Below are 14,965 nucleotides of genomic sequence, written 5' to 3' on the forward strand. Positions count from 1 at the left end.
GGGCTAATCACTCTATTATACTCCTTTATAATAAAACAACTTACTTGCCTCTTTTAAAAATATCAGTAATTCACTGTATTGGTGTGCTGTTTTGTTTTGGTTCACTCTCCTGAGGAGTGACAAAGTGGGAAGTCACTTTACTGTTGTGAAAACTTGCTCAGCTTCTGACCAGAAGCTCTGAATTTCAACTCACTTCTGCTACTATATGACCTTAAAAGTTTTTTAATCATTTCCAAAGTTTCCTTTCATTTAGAATTTTAATCGCTATCTTTCTCACACTTAACATCAGTAATGTACAGGCAACAATCTGAAACAGAAGCACAGAGTTTGTGTAACGTCTTCTTTTAAAACTTTACTCTTGGTAGTAGAACATTCAAAGAAATAAGTAACGCAGAACACTGATACACACACTATTCAATGATCCATAAAATCATTTTGCTGCTTCATCGTCTTATGAAGGAAACACACCACAAGGCATTTAGTAAAAGGAATCTGATATTGAGCAGTTTCAGCTCTTCCAAAGGGTATATATTTCCCAAGAATATCCTTACGATGGTGCTCATTTCCTTCATCAAACTCTACTGGACCTTAGTCAGGAATTTATAGCAGCTGAAAACAGCAATGTTCTGATATTGCTTGTTATCTGAAAGCTTCATGTCTATTCACTAGAGTTTCAGAAGATTAAGTCTTAATGATATGAATTTTATTAAGTTCTTAAAAGGATATGGAATTTTGAAGAGTAATTTCAGTGTCAACTTAATTACTCTTTCAAATCTCATGCATTTCCAGGCAATTAAATTTAATTTTTAAAGATCTGTTTCCTTGGTCAATTTATATGTAGTATAAGTTTTTATTCTAAATTAAATTTAAAGTTGAGTTTTATTTTTAAACAAAACTGTTAAGAAATAGTTTATTCTGAGAGTAAACAAACTAGAAAATGAAATATATATTTTTAGCATTTCTACCTGACATATTTACTCTAAAATGAAGAAACTGTATGCATATTTATTGATGATAGAAAAACTGTTTTTGTTTTATCTTTTACTCCATAAAATATTATGATGGTCATATTTCTTTGCCTAGTCTTAAAATAAGAGTATAACCACAGAATATCATTCCTATAATTATCTGGGCATCTTTATAACCTCATTTTTAAATTCTATCTGCTCAAATGGTCAATGCAATTGAAAAAAATAGCAATTACTAGTGTGTCATTAATTATTACTTGCTGTCTTAAGAATGGAAACTATGAACCTGAGGTTTCTTGGCCTAGGTTAAAAACTTTAGGGACTGATTTAGTCTGCTGTCTTACAAAAGAAACTGCTATACTGGTAAAAGATACTAGAAAAAAGTTAGTAGTGAAAGAGTATGCTAAGCCAGTTTCATGACTATTAAATACACATTGACCAATATAAAAGGTAGACAAAATCTTTGAATTGTATGTATATGCATATGGATATGTGTGTATACACACACAGATCAGATTTTTCAATATTTGTAATTGCATTCTTGTATTGATTTTCATTTGCCTAATTAATGATGCTAAACATCTTTTCATATAATTGTTGACTATTTCTTTACCTTTTAAAAAGAAATATCTACTCAAATCTTTCACTCAATCTTTAATAGAGTTGATTATTTTGTTAGTTATTGAATTGCAAGCATTATTTTATGTTCTTAATACCAGACCCCTTTTAAGTATATGAATGGCAAAACTTTTCTCCATTTTTGTGTGTTGTCTTTTTATTTTCTTGAACATGTCCTGTTATTAGATTGTTCCTCCTAAATATATCTCTCTCCACTTACAATGGGTCTTGATGCAATAAACCCATCAACCATTGAAAGCATTATTAGTTGAAGATGCACTTAATTCATCTAATCCATCAAACATCACAGCCTAGCTTAACCTACCTTAAAAAGGCCCAGAACACTTACATTAGACTACAGCTGGGCAAAATTATCTAACAGAAAGGCCTGTATTATAGTAAAGTTTTGAATATCACATATAATTTTTGAATACTGTACTGAAAGTGAAAAACAGAATGATTGTCTGGGTACAAAATGATTGTTAAGTGTAACAGTTGCTTACCCTCATGATCACCTGGTTCGCTGCCACTGCCGAGCATCAGTAGACGGTCAATTCAGTTCAGTCGCTCAGTTGTGTCTGACTCTTTGCGGCCCCATGAATCGCAGCACACCAGGCTTCCCTGTCCATCACCAACTCCCGGAGTTCACTCAAACTCACGTCCATCGAGTCGGTGATGCCATCCAGCCATCTCATCCTCTGTCGTCCCCTTCTCCTCCTGCCCCCAATCCCTCCCAGCATCAGAGTCTTTTCCAATAAGTCAACTCTTCGCGTGAGGTGGCCAAAGTACTGGAGTTTCAGCTTTAGCATCATTCCTTCCAAAGAACACCCAGAACTGATCTCCTTTAGAATAGACTGGTTGGATCTCCTTGCAGTCCAAGGGACTCTCAAGAGTCTTCTCCAACACCACAGTTTAAAAGCATCAATTCTTTGGTGCTCAGCTTTCTTCACAGTCCAACTCTCACATCCATACATGACCACAGGAAAAACCATAGCCTTGACTAGATGGACCTTTGTTGGCAAAGTAATGTCTCTGCTGTATTATTCCATATATATTGGCAGCTCAGGAAAAAATCAAAATTCAAAATTTGAAATACAGTTTCTCCTGAATGTGGATCACTTTTGCATATAATGTTGAAAATGCATGAAGTCGAATCATTTTAAGTCAGGGACAATCTGTTTGTTGAAGCTCTACCCCCTAGTGTGATTATATTTGGAGCTAGACATTTGAAGACATGATTATAGTTAAAAGAGTTCATAAGGTGGAGATTTATTAGGATGGATGTCCTTTTGAGAAGAGGGAAGGATATCAGGGGTACCCACACACAGGAATAACTAAGTAAATATACAGCTGGGAGGTCGCCATCTACAAGTCAAGGAGAGAGGACTCAAGAGAAATCAAGCCTTCCAACCTCTTGGTCTTAGACTCCATGCCTCCAGAATTATGGGGAAATAATTTTCAGCTATTCAAACCTCCAACCTATGATATTTTGTTGCAGTAGCTCTAGCTATTATGGCATGCAGTAGCTCTAACATAATAGCTCATTTGATGGTAACAAAGTTTTAAAATTTTGATGAATAAAGACTTGTGATAAACACCTACAATGTAACATTGGTGAACCACAAAAAGATGAAGTTGGATATTTTAACCTTGCAAATGTTCGAATCTCATGATTGCAGATTACAGGCAGAGGAAGCTTCTTTTAGCAAAGCTCTGTTTCTTTCTAATTTGTATCCATCTATCCTAGGCACCGGAGAAGGCAATGGCACCCCACTCCAGTACTCTTACCTGGAAACTCCCATGGGCAGAGGAGCCTGGTAGGCTGCAGTCCATGGGGTCGCGAAGAGTCGGACACAACTGAGTGATTTCACTTTCACTTTTCACTTTCCTGCATTGGAAAAGGCAATGGCAACCCACTCCAGTGTTCTTGCCTGGAGAATCCCAGGGACGGAGAAGCCTGGTGGGCTGCCGTCTATGGGGTCGCACAGAGTCGGACACGACTGAAGCGACTTAGCAGCAGCAGTATCCTAGGCACAGTGGTAAAGAATCTGCCTGCCAATTCAGAGGACATAAGAGATGAAGAGATGAAAGTTTGATCCCTGAGTTGGGAAGATTCCCTGGAGAAAGAAATGACAACCCACTCCAGTAATCTTGCCTGAAAAATTCCATGGACAGAGGAGCCTGGTAGGCTACAGTCCATGGGGTCACAAAAAATTGGACATGACTGAGCAACTGAGTATACATCCCAGAGAAAAATTAATCTATCATTTGTAGAACTCTTTGTAAAGTAAAACAAAACAAAACAAGCAAAACAAAAACAAAACAAAACAATGTTAATGATGTAAATTTAAAAAAATATTCTCATCATTTTCTCCAATTTTGAATCCTAAATCATTATGTGATTTGTCTCTAGATAATGTAGATGACTTATTCATTGAAACCTGACAAAGGTCACCAAGTTTCCAGCCTGTGGTTTCTATGTTCCTACCTCTCATGGCCCTGCAGTTGCATAAACAGGGCCCATAGTTTAGGTTTTGTTTTTTGCAAAATAGCACTCCTGACGCTATATTCTATGGGCTTCCCTTATAGCTCAATTAGTAAAGAATCCGCCTGCAATGCAGGAGACCCTGGTTCAATTCCTGGGTCATAAAGATCCACTGGAGAAAGGATAGAAGACCCCCTCTAGTATTCTTGGGCTTCCCTTGTGGCTCAGCTGATAAAGAATCTGTCTGCAGTGCAGGAGACCTAGGTTCAATCCCTGGGATGGGAAGATCCCCTGAAGAAGGGAAAGGCTAACGGTTCCAGTATTCTTGCCTGGAGAATTCAATGGACTGTACAGCATTCCTGATGCTATAGTCTATATCTGTGTGGGTTATATTTGAGTGTGAATAACAGATACCTAAAAATAATGGATTAAAATTCAGAAGTATATTCTACTTTGACAATAAGTAATATTCACATGTAGGAAATCAAGTTGGCCATGACCCAGACTGCTATCCACTTTCTTCTCTTCTAAACCCATTACAGATATTGTGGTCCAACATGAAACTGGAGCCATCATGTCGGCAACTTCCAAGCAGTAGTGTAGAAGACACAAAAATGCATCTCAGCAGTGCTGTTAGAAATTTTCAGGGTTAATTGTTATGTAATAGTTCAGTTTTTGACCCTTTGATCACATGCCACTCCTCAACTCAGAATGGGAAATGTATGTTTTATTATAATTGGCCTTTATGTCAATTAAAAATCAGGATTGCCATATGGAGGAAAAGGCCATGGAAAAGACAGCTAGCAGACCCTGCATGGAATCTTATATTGTTCTTTAAATTTGCCATTTTTTTACAGTCATTTCAACAATTTGTGAGATAACCTTTACATGATATTAGGAGGCTGTAAAAGGGCTTGCCTCTCTTGGCTTTGTACTTTTTAAAATTTATTTTTCTTTTTTAACTTTTACTCATCATGTTGCCTGCTTTCTTGTGATAGTTCATGTGTCTGACCTCAAAGATAAGAGGAATATTAAGTAAGTGCTCTTGATTATTCAGGTGGAAGATAAATATTAAAGGTAGATGCGTTAGAAGAAATTAATTCTCTGAATGGAGATGAAAATTTTTGACCAGTTCTTTGCTGATGTGATAAGAGTTTATTCTGCATATTTTAATTTTAAGTTGTAAAGAAACCAGAGGTAAATAAAAGAGGATTACATTGCAAAAGGAGAATATGCATGGCTTCCTTTCAGTGATTGCTTTATCTGTCTTTAGAGTGGGACATTTGGAATTAAAAAGAGATGGACAATGGATCTCAGAGATCCTTCAGATACTTTTATTGCTCATTTTCTCAATTTACATACCATGACAGGCAGATCCAGAGGTTCTATTTCCCTTTAGCAGACTCAATGTCTTAATGTTGCGAAAACTCACATTATGGATCATTTTTTAGTCTTAAATATTAAAATTTTCTCTTTGGTAAGAAAATCATTATTTTCATGTGTCCTTTTCTTAAATGTTTCCTTGTCTTAAAAAATAGATTAGTAATTTCAAAGAAGAAAGTAATTCCATTAAATTATGGAATACCATTAAAAGGGAGTATTACCTTGTCAGTTTCAGCATTGTATATGCATTTCTAGGAGCTTTAGAATTTTTTTCTGTTTCAGTTACATTTCCTTTATTGCACTTTTTTATACTAGAGCACATTGCAGGGTTAACAGTTTTTAAAGTGACTCATAATTTTGTGCCCATCCCTGCCATATTATTACAGTCTGCATTCTGTTTAAGGTTTAATTTTAAAAATAATTGCCTCTTATTAAAATACCCCACATTACATTATTGCTGGTCATGCAGAAAATTACTTTGCTGCAGGAAACAAAACCATCCAATATAATCTTTTCTCCTTATAACAGAGGAGATAATTGGATTAATCACAAGTCAAAATCTTGGAAGTAGAATACTTTGTTGGCTAAACTGAGCCATGCTTGTCATTTAGAGATGATAGATGAGCACTTCTGTGATGCTACATAATCAATGGCAACTAGTCACCATAATAATGAATATTTTAGAAATATTAAAATACATTAATTAGCCATTGAATATGAGGAGAAGCTGGTTTAGCCCCATGAGGAACTAGTGCCTTGTTAAGGACATCATCATATAACCATGCCCAGTAAGGTAAATTTCTCCTCAGCTCACTTGATACTATTTTGTAAATTTTAAGACACTTGATACAGTAGAAAAAGGTCTCATATGGTGAATCTTTTAATGGTTAAATCTACTGCATGGCTTTGGGTATAACATTAGATCCTCATACTGCCCAGGGGCTTGATTCCTCAGTAGTTCTGTTCCTACTCAGTAGGGTTCATTATTTTAAAATTTATATTTCCAGAGCAAGTTTCCTTATTCATTTTTAGGAATGCAATTTAAAAAATGAGACTATAACAAGGAGTTTGGGAATCTTTAGGCATGTGTTTTTATCATGAAATTTTGGATATAAGAGTAACTTCCTTTCATAGATTGTGAAATGACAGTCTAAAACGGTGGAGCGGAAGGATGTGTACTCTTCTTCTCTTGAAAGAACTCCAAAAGTGCAGCTCACTGCTGAACAACCATCAACAGGACAATGTTGGATCCCACCAAAAAAAGATAACCCATGTCCAGGGGCAAAGGAAAAGCCCCAACAAATGATAGGAAGGGTGGAAATTGCATTTAGAATCAAACCCCATATCCACGCCAGAGATGCTTGGAGGGCTCAAACAAAACCTTTTGTACACCAGGACCCAGAGACACCACAGAGACTGTACCAGACCATACTTTCAGTGTTTGAGTGTCTCCTGCAGAGGGACAGGTCAGCAACGTCCTGCTGCAGTGACAGGAGTTCTGGCTGCAGCAGACTTGGAAGGCACGGCCTGTGTCATAAGTCCTTTTGGAGGAGTTCACTATTAGTCCCATCATAAAGTCACCAAATGAGCAGACTACCCACAAACTTGAGAATAATTATATCAACGAAGTTCTTGCACGGTGACAAAAATTCTAGCACCCTCAGTACATTTCCCATCATGGGGATCCAGGAAAGGGACTGAGAACCCCCAGAGAATTTGACTTTGGAGGCCAGTGGGATTTGATTACAGATCCTCTACAGGACTGGGGAAACATACTCTTTGAGGGCACAGACAACACATTGTGTGCACCAGGGCCCAGGAGAAATGAGAAGTGACCCCACAAGAGATTTGCCCGAGTGGCCAGGAGTCTCTGGAGGAGGCATGGGTCGACAGTGGCCTATCATGGACTCAGGGGCCCTGAATACAGCAGTGCTGGCATAAGTCCTTTTGAAGGAGGTTGCCATTACTGCCATTACCCCTACCAGAAATTGGCTTCAGGTCAAAAAGCCAAAGAAACACAGCCCCACCCATCAACAGAAAATTGAATTAAAAATTTACTGAGCATAGCCCCACCCATCAAAACCAACTCAGATTCTGCCACAGCCAATTTCTCTCATCAAGAAGCTTCTATAAGCCTCTTTTTTATCCATAAGAAAGCAGACAGAATAACTAACCAAAGTGATCACAAGGATCACAGCTTTGTCTAACTCAATGAAACTATGAACCATGCTATGTAGGGTCACCAAGATGGACTGTTCATGGTAGAGAGTTTTATCCAAAAGTGGTCCACTAGAGAGGGAAATGGCAAACCATTTCAGCATCTTGCCTTGAGAATCCCATGAGCAGAATGAAAAGGCAAAAAGATAAGATACTGAAAGATGAATTCCCCAGGTCAGTAAGTGCCCTATATGCTACTAGAGAAGAGAGGAGAAATTACTCCAGAAAGAATGAAGAGACCAAATCAAAGAGAAAAAAATGCCCAGTTGTGGATGTGACTGGTGATGGAAGTAAAGTCTGATGCTGTCAAGAACAATATTGCATAGGAACCTGGAATGCTAGGTCCATGAATCAAGGTAAACTGGAAGTGGTCAAACAGGGGGTAGCAAGAGTGAACATCAACATTTTAAGAATTAATGAAATAAAATGGACCAGAAAGGGTGAATTTAATTCAGATGACCATTATCTACTACTGTGGTCAGGAATCCCTTAGAAGAAATGGAGTAGCCCACATAGTAAATAAGAGTCCAAAATGGAGTACTTGGGTGTGATCTCAAAAAGAACTGAATGATCTCTGTTCTTTTATAAGGCAAAAAATTTAATATGAGAGTAATCTAAGTCTATGCCCCAACCACTAATGCTGAAGAAGCTGAAGTTGAATGGCTCTATTACGACCTACAGGACCTTTTAGAACTTACATCAAAAAAAAGATGTCCTTTTCATCATAGGGGACTGGAATGCAAAAGTAGGAAGTCAAGAGATTTGGTCTTGGAGTACAAAATAAAGGAGGGGAAAGGTTAGCATAGATTTGCCAAGAGAACACCCTGGTCATAGCAAACACCCTCTTCCAAAAACACAAAAGATGACTGTACACATGGCCATCACCAGATGGTCAATACCGAAATCAGATTGATTATGTTCTTTGCAGTCAAAGACAGAGAAGCTCTATACAGTCAGCAAAAACAAGACCGGGAGCTGACTGTGGCTCAGACCATGAACTCCTTTTTGCAAAATGGAGACTTAAACTGAAGAAAGTAGGAAAAAGCATGAGACCATTCAGGTATGACCTAAATCATGCCCATTATGACTATGCAGCAGAAGTGACATATAGATTCAAGGGATTAGATCTGATATACAGAGTGCCTGAAGAACTATGGACAGGGGTTCATGACATCGTACAGGAGGCATTTATCAAGACCATCCCAAGGAAAAGAATACAAAAATGCAAAATGGTTGTCTGAGGAGGCCTTAAAAATAGCTTAGAAAAGAAGAGAACCAAAAGGCAAAGGAGAAAATGAAAGAAATATCCATTTGAATGCAGAGTTACAAAGAATAACAAGGAGAGATAAGAAAGCCTTCCTCAGTGATCAGTGCAAAGAAATAGAGGAAAACAATAGAACGGGAAGGAGTAGAGATCTTTTTCGGAGAAGACAATGGTACCCCACTCCAGTACTCTTGCCTGGAAAATCCTATGGATGGAGCAGCCTGATAGGCTGTAGTCCATGGGGTCGCTAAGAGTCGGACACGACTGAGCGACTTCACTTTCACTTTTCACTTTCATGCATTGGAGGAGGAAATGGCAACCCACTCCAGTGTTCTTGCCTGGAGAATCCCAGGGATGGGGGAACCTGGTGGGCTGCCGTCTATGGGGTCACACAGAATCGGTCACTACTGAAGCGACTTAGCAGCAGCAGCAGCAGAGACCTTTTTAAGAAAATTAGAGATACCAAGGGAAAATTTAATGCAAAAGATGGGCACAATAAAGAACAGAAACAGTACGGATCTAACAGAAGCAGAATAAATTAGGAAGAGATGGCAAAAATGCACAGAAGAACCATTAAAAAAATCTTAATGACACAGATTACCACGATGGTAATGGTGATCACTCTCCTACAGCCAGACATCCTGGAATGCAAAGTCAAGTGGGCCTTAGGAAGCATCACTATGAACAAAACTAGTGGAAGTGATGGAATTCTAGTTGAGCTATTTCAAATTCTAAATGATGATGTTGTGAAAGTGCTACACTCAATATGCCAGCAGATTTGGAAAACTCAGCAGTGGCCACAGGACTGGAAAGGGCCAGTTTTCATTCCAATCCCCAAGAAAGACCATGACAAAGAATGTTCAAACTACCACACATTTGCAATCATTTAACATGCTAGGAGAGTGATTCTCAAAATTCTCGAAGCCTGGCTTTAACAGCACATGAACTGAGAACTTCCAGATGTTCAAGCAGAATTTTAAAAAGGCAGAGGAATTCCAGAAAAAGAAAATCTACTTCTGCTTTATTGACTATACCAAATCCTTTGACTGTGTGATCACAGCAAACTGTTGAAAATTCTTCAAGAGATAAGAATGCCACACCAGCTTATCTGCCTCCTGAGAAATCTGTATGCAGGTCAAGAAGCAACAGTTAGAACTGGAGATGGAACAACAGATTGTTTTCAAATTGTGAAAGGAGTACATCAAGGCTGTATATTATCATTCTGCTTATTCAGAGAACATCATGGGAAATGCCAGACTGGATGAAGCACAAGCTCGAATCAAGGTTGCTTGGAGAAATATCAATAACATGATATGCAGATGATACTGTCCTTATGGCAGAAAGTGAAGAGGAATTCAAGAGCCTCTTGATGAAAGTGAAAGAGGAGAGTGAAAAGGCTGGCTTAAGACTCAGTGTTCAAAAACTAAGACCATGGCATCTAGTCCCATCACGTCATGGCAAATAGATGGGAACACAATGGAAACAGTAATAGACTTTATTTTCTTGGGCTCCAAAATCACTGCAGATGGTGACTGCAGCCGTGACATTAAAATACACTTGCTCCTTGGAAGAAAAGCTATGACCAACCTAGACAGCATATTAAAAAGCAGAGACATTACTTTACCAACAATGGTCCACATATTCAAATCTATGGTTTTTTCGGTAGTCATGTTTGGATGTGAGAATTGGACCATAAAGAAAGCTGAGCATGGAAGAATTGATGCTTTTGAACTGTGGTGTTGTAGAAAACTCTTGAGAATTCCTTTGACAGCAAGGAGATCAAATCAGTCAATCCTAATGGTTATCAGTCCTGAATATTCACTGGAAGGATTGATGCTGAAGCTCCAATATTTTGGCCTCCTGATGCGAAAAACTGACTCCTTAGAAAAGAGCCTGATGCTGGGAAAGATTGAAGACAGGAGTAATTGCTGGAAAGATTGAAGGCAAGAGGAAAAGGGAGCAACAGAGGATGAGATGGTTGGATGGCATCACCCACTCAGTGGACCTGAATTTGAATTTGAGTAAGCCATGGGAGTTGGTGATGGACAGGGAAGCCTGGTGAGCTGCAATCCATGGGGTCACAAGGAGTCAGACACGACTCAGAAACTGAATTGAACTGGATTCATTTCATATTATAGATGAAAAATCAGATGTGGAAATGTTATACTGCTTATAAAGGCATTTAGCATCATTGCAAGTGTTATAATGAGAATTCATATCAATCATGCTTGATGAAACACTCATAGCAGTACTTAATGCCGTCTAGGAAAATCCTGAAATGAATCACTTAGTACATTTAAACAATTATAGGAAGGTTTTTTTTTTTAAAGTCTAACTTTAGAACAGGTTTTAAAAATCACAAATCTAAAGTGTACAATACAAAATGACCACAAAATTTTAATACCAACCTATATCAAAGTTCTGAATCTCACCAGTCCTTCAAAAACCTTTCTTGTCTCCTTCTGTTCAGTAACCCTTCTCTCCAAAGGAAATGACTGTCTTAACTTCCAAATTCAGAATATAATTAAATATATGTGATACATATTATACACATGATATATATTATATGGATGACATGTATTCTTTATGCCTTGTATAATTTATTCAAAATTATGTTTGTTGGTTCCTTAATGTTCAAATATGTAGTTATAGTTCATCCAATTTCAGAATAACAAATTATCATTTAATTTTGCTACAAAATATCCAGTCTACTAGTGATAGGTTGGGGCCTCCCTGGTGGCTCAGTGGTAAAGAATCTGCCTGCCAATGCAGGAGACAGTGGTTCAATTCTGGTTCAGTAAGATCACATGGAGAAGGAAATGGCCCCCCACTGCAGTATTCTTGCCTGAGAAATCCTGTGGATAGAGAAGCCTTCTGGGTTACAGTCCATGAGGTCACCAAAGAGTTGGGCACAACTTAGTGACTTCTTCAGTTACTCAGTCGTGTCTGACTCTTTGTGACCCCATGGACTGCCCCAACACTTTCATTGCTCTACTGGCTAAAACCTTCAATCCAATGCTTAAACTAATTAAAAGGAAAAGTAGGAAATATATGAAAATAATTAAATTTAAAGCTTTGATATGTGTGGAGTGCAGGCAAAGGAGTGGATCATAGAAAACCCACAACCATAAATGCTAACAGTAGAAAAGAAGAAAAGGAACTGAAAATCAATCATTACAGTGTGTACTACAAAAAGTTAGGAAGAGTGTACATACTAAACAAAAGATGAAAGAAAAAAGATTAGAACAAGCATCCCTAGGAGAAAAAATAAATAAATAATATAGGAAATTGATAAACCTGAAAGCCAAAATTATTAAATTTATTTTAAAAATAGCTAAGCTGAGACATAAGAGATAAGCCTCTTGATGACAGTGAAAGTAGAGAGTGAAAAAGTTGGCTTAAAACTCAACATTCAGAAGACGAAGATCATGGCATCTGGTCCCATCAGATCAGATCAGATCAGATCAGTCGCTCAGTCGTGTCCGACTCTGGTCCCATCACTGCTCCCATCACCATAACCTGGTGCCATCACTTCATGGGAAATAGGTGGGGAAACAGTGGAAACAGTGTCAGACTTTATTTTTGGGGCTCCAAAATCACTGCAGATGGTGATTGCAGCCATGAAATTAAAAGACCCTTTAAAATAAATACATTAAAAAAAAAAAAAGACGCTTACTCCTTGGAAGAAAAGTTATGACCAACCTAGATAGCATATTGAAAATCAGAGACATTACTTTGCCAACAAAGGTCCTTCTAGTCAAGGCTATGGTTTTTCCAGTGGTAATGTATGGATGTGAGAGTTGGACTATGAGGAAAGCTGAGCACCGAAGAATTGATGCTTTTGAACTGTGGTGTTGGAGAAGACTCTTGAGAGTCCCTTGGACTGTAAAGACATTCAACCAGTCCATTCTGAAGGAGATCAGCACGGGGATTTCTTTGGAAGGAATGATGCTAAAGCTGAAACTCCAGTACTTTGGCCACCTTATGTGAAGAGTTGATTCATTGGAAGTGACTCTGTTGCTGGGAGGGATTGGGGGCAGGAGGAGAAGGGGACAACAGAGGATGAGATGGCTGGATGGCATCACCAACTCAATGGACATGAGTTTGAGTGAACTCCGGGAGTTGGTGATGGACAGGGAGGCCTGGCATGTTGTGATTTATGGGGTTGCAAAGAGTTGGACAAGACTGAGCAACTGAACTGACTGACTGACTGAAGCTGAGAGAAGGAGAAGCTTCTTCTATATATTTAATAAGAAGTGAATATTATTGAATGATCTTATTCTACCAAGAATAAACACTACAATGAAATGGGTAATTTCTTGAAAAGTATGGATGATCAAAACTGATTTAAAAAATATAAAACTTGAATCATCCTATTTCTAGTAAAGGGACACATATTTTTATTAAAAATATTCCATAAAGAAATCTTCAAATCTATGTGGATGCCCTGGTAAATTCAATTATAAATACACGAAATGAATAATACAAGAAAATAAAAGAACAAACTATTCTTGCATCCCTGAACTAAATCCCACTTGACTACGGTGTATGATCTTTTTGATGTATTTTTGAATTAAATTTGCTACTATTTTGCTAAAGATTTTTGCACCTATGTTCATCAGCATTCATACTCAGTTGTTCAGTCATGTTCAACTCTTTGTGACCCTATGGACTATAGGCCACCAGGCTCCTCTGCCCATGGGATTTTCCAGGTAAGAATATTGGTGTGGGTTGTCATTTCCTCATCCAGGGATCTTCACCTAATTCGAGACTGAATCTGAGTTTCCTTTATCTCTTGCATTGGTGTTTGAATTCTTTACCATTGAGCCACCTGTTTAAGTGCCATAAGAGATATTCACCTATAATTTTCATTTTTGTGCTTTTTTTTGGTATCATCCTTTTGGTGATGTTGGTCTCACTAAATGAGTGAGTAAGTGTTTTATTTTCTTCAGTGTTTTGCAATAGTTTGAGAAAAACAAGTGTTAAATCCTCTTTGAATTTTTGTTAGAATCATCTGCGACACAGGCTTCCCTGGTAGCTCAGCTGGTAAAGAATCTGCCTGCAATGCAGGAGACCCTGATTTCATTCCTGGATTGGGAAGATCCCCTGGAGAAGTCATAGGCTACCTTCTCCAGTAGTCTTGGGCTTCCCTTGTGGCTCAGATGGTAAATAATCCACCAGAATGCAAGAGACCTGGGTTCAGTCTTCGGGTTGGGAAGATCCCCTGGAGGAGGACATGGCAACCCACTCCAGTATTCTGCCCAGAGAATCCCCACGGACAGAGGAGCCTGGTGGGCTACAGTCCATAGGGTAGCAAAGAGTTGGACACGACTAAGTGACCAAACACGGCACAGCATCTGTGAAACTGCCTAGCCCTGGACTTCTGTTTTTTGAAAGGTTTTTGATTATCATTTCAATCTTTGTTCTATTGATTGGCCTATTCAGATATTCTATTTCCTCCTTATTCAGTCTTGGAAAGTTTGAGTGTTCCTCAGAATTTATATATTTTGTTTCAGTTTGTCTTATTAATTGGTACATAGCTGTTTATGAGCATGGCGACCCACTCCAGTATTCCTGCCTAAAGAATCCTGTGGTCAGAGGAGCCTGGCAGGCTACATCTGTAGTGTTGTGAAGAGTGGGACACAACTGGAGCGACTTAGCATGCACACACACAGTATTCTGCAATAAACATTTACCTTTATTTCTTTGGATTTTAATGATTATCTGGTGATACTATAGGGGCAGTGTTTCTCCAAATCAAGTCAAAATCCGTCTAGGAACTGTAGTTTTCTTTATGTCACTTTGGACTTGAATATCCCAGTCCACAGTGAAGGAATCAATAATAATTGGGACTATTTCACACAATTACTTATAATGGTGATAGCTGGTGTGATTATCTGAAAATGAATCTAAATTAGGTAATGTTAATATTTTTATTTCCAATTATGACAATCTTGAAGATTAAAATATGTTTATCATCCTTATATTCTTTTCAAAGACTAATAAGAAGTAGCAGCACACTGGCATTTC

Source organism: Bos javanicus, chromosome 20 (genome assembly GCF_032452875.1).
Source record: "Bos javanicus breed banteng chromosome 20, ARS-OSU_banteng_1.0, whole genome shotgun sequence".
Taxonomy (NCBI): domain Eukaryota; kingdom Metazoa; phylum Chordata; class Mammalia; order Artiodactyla; family Bovidae; genus Bos; species Bos javanicus.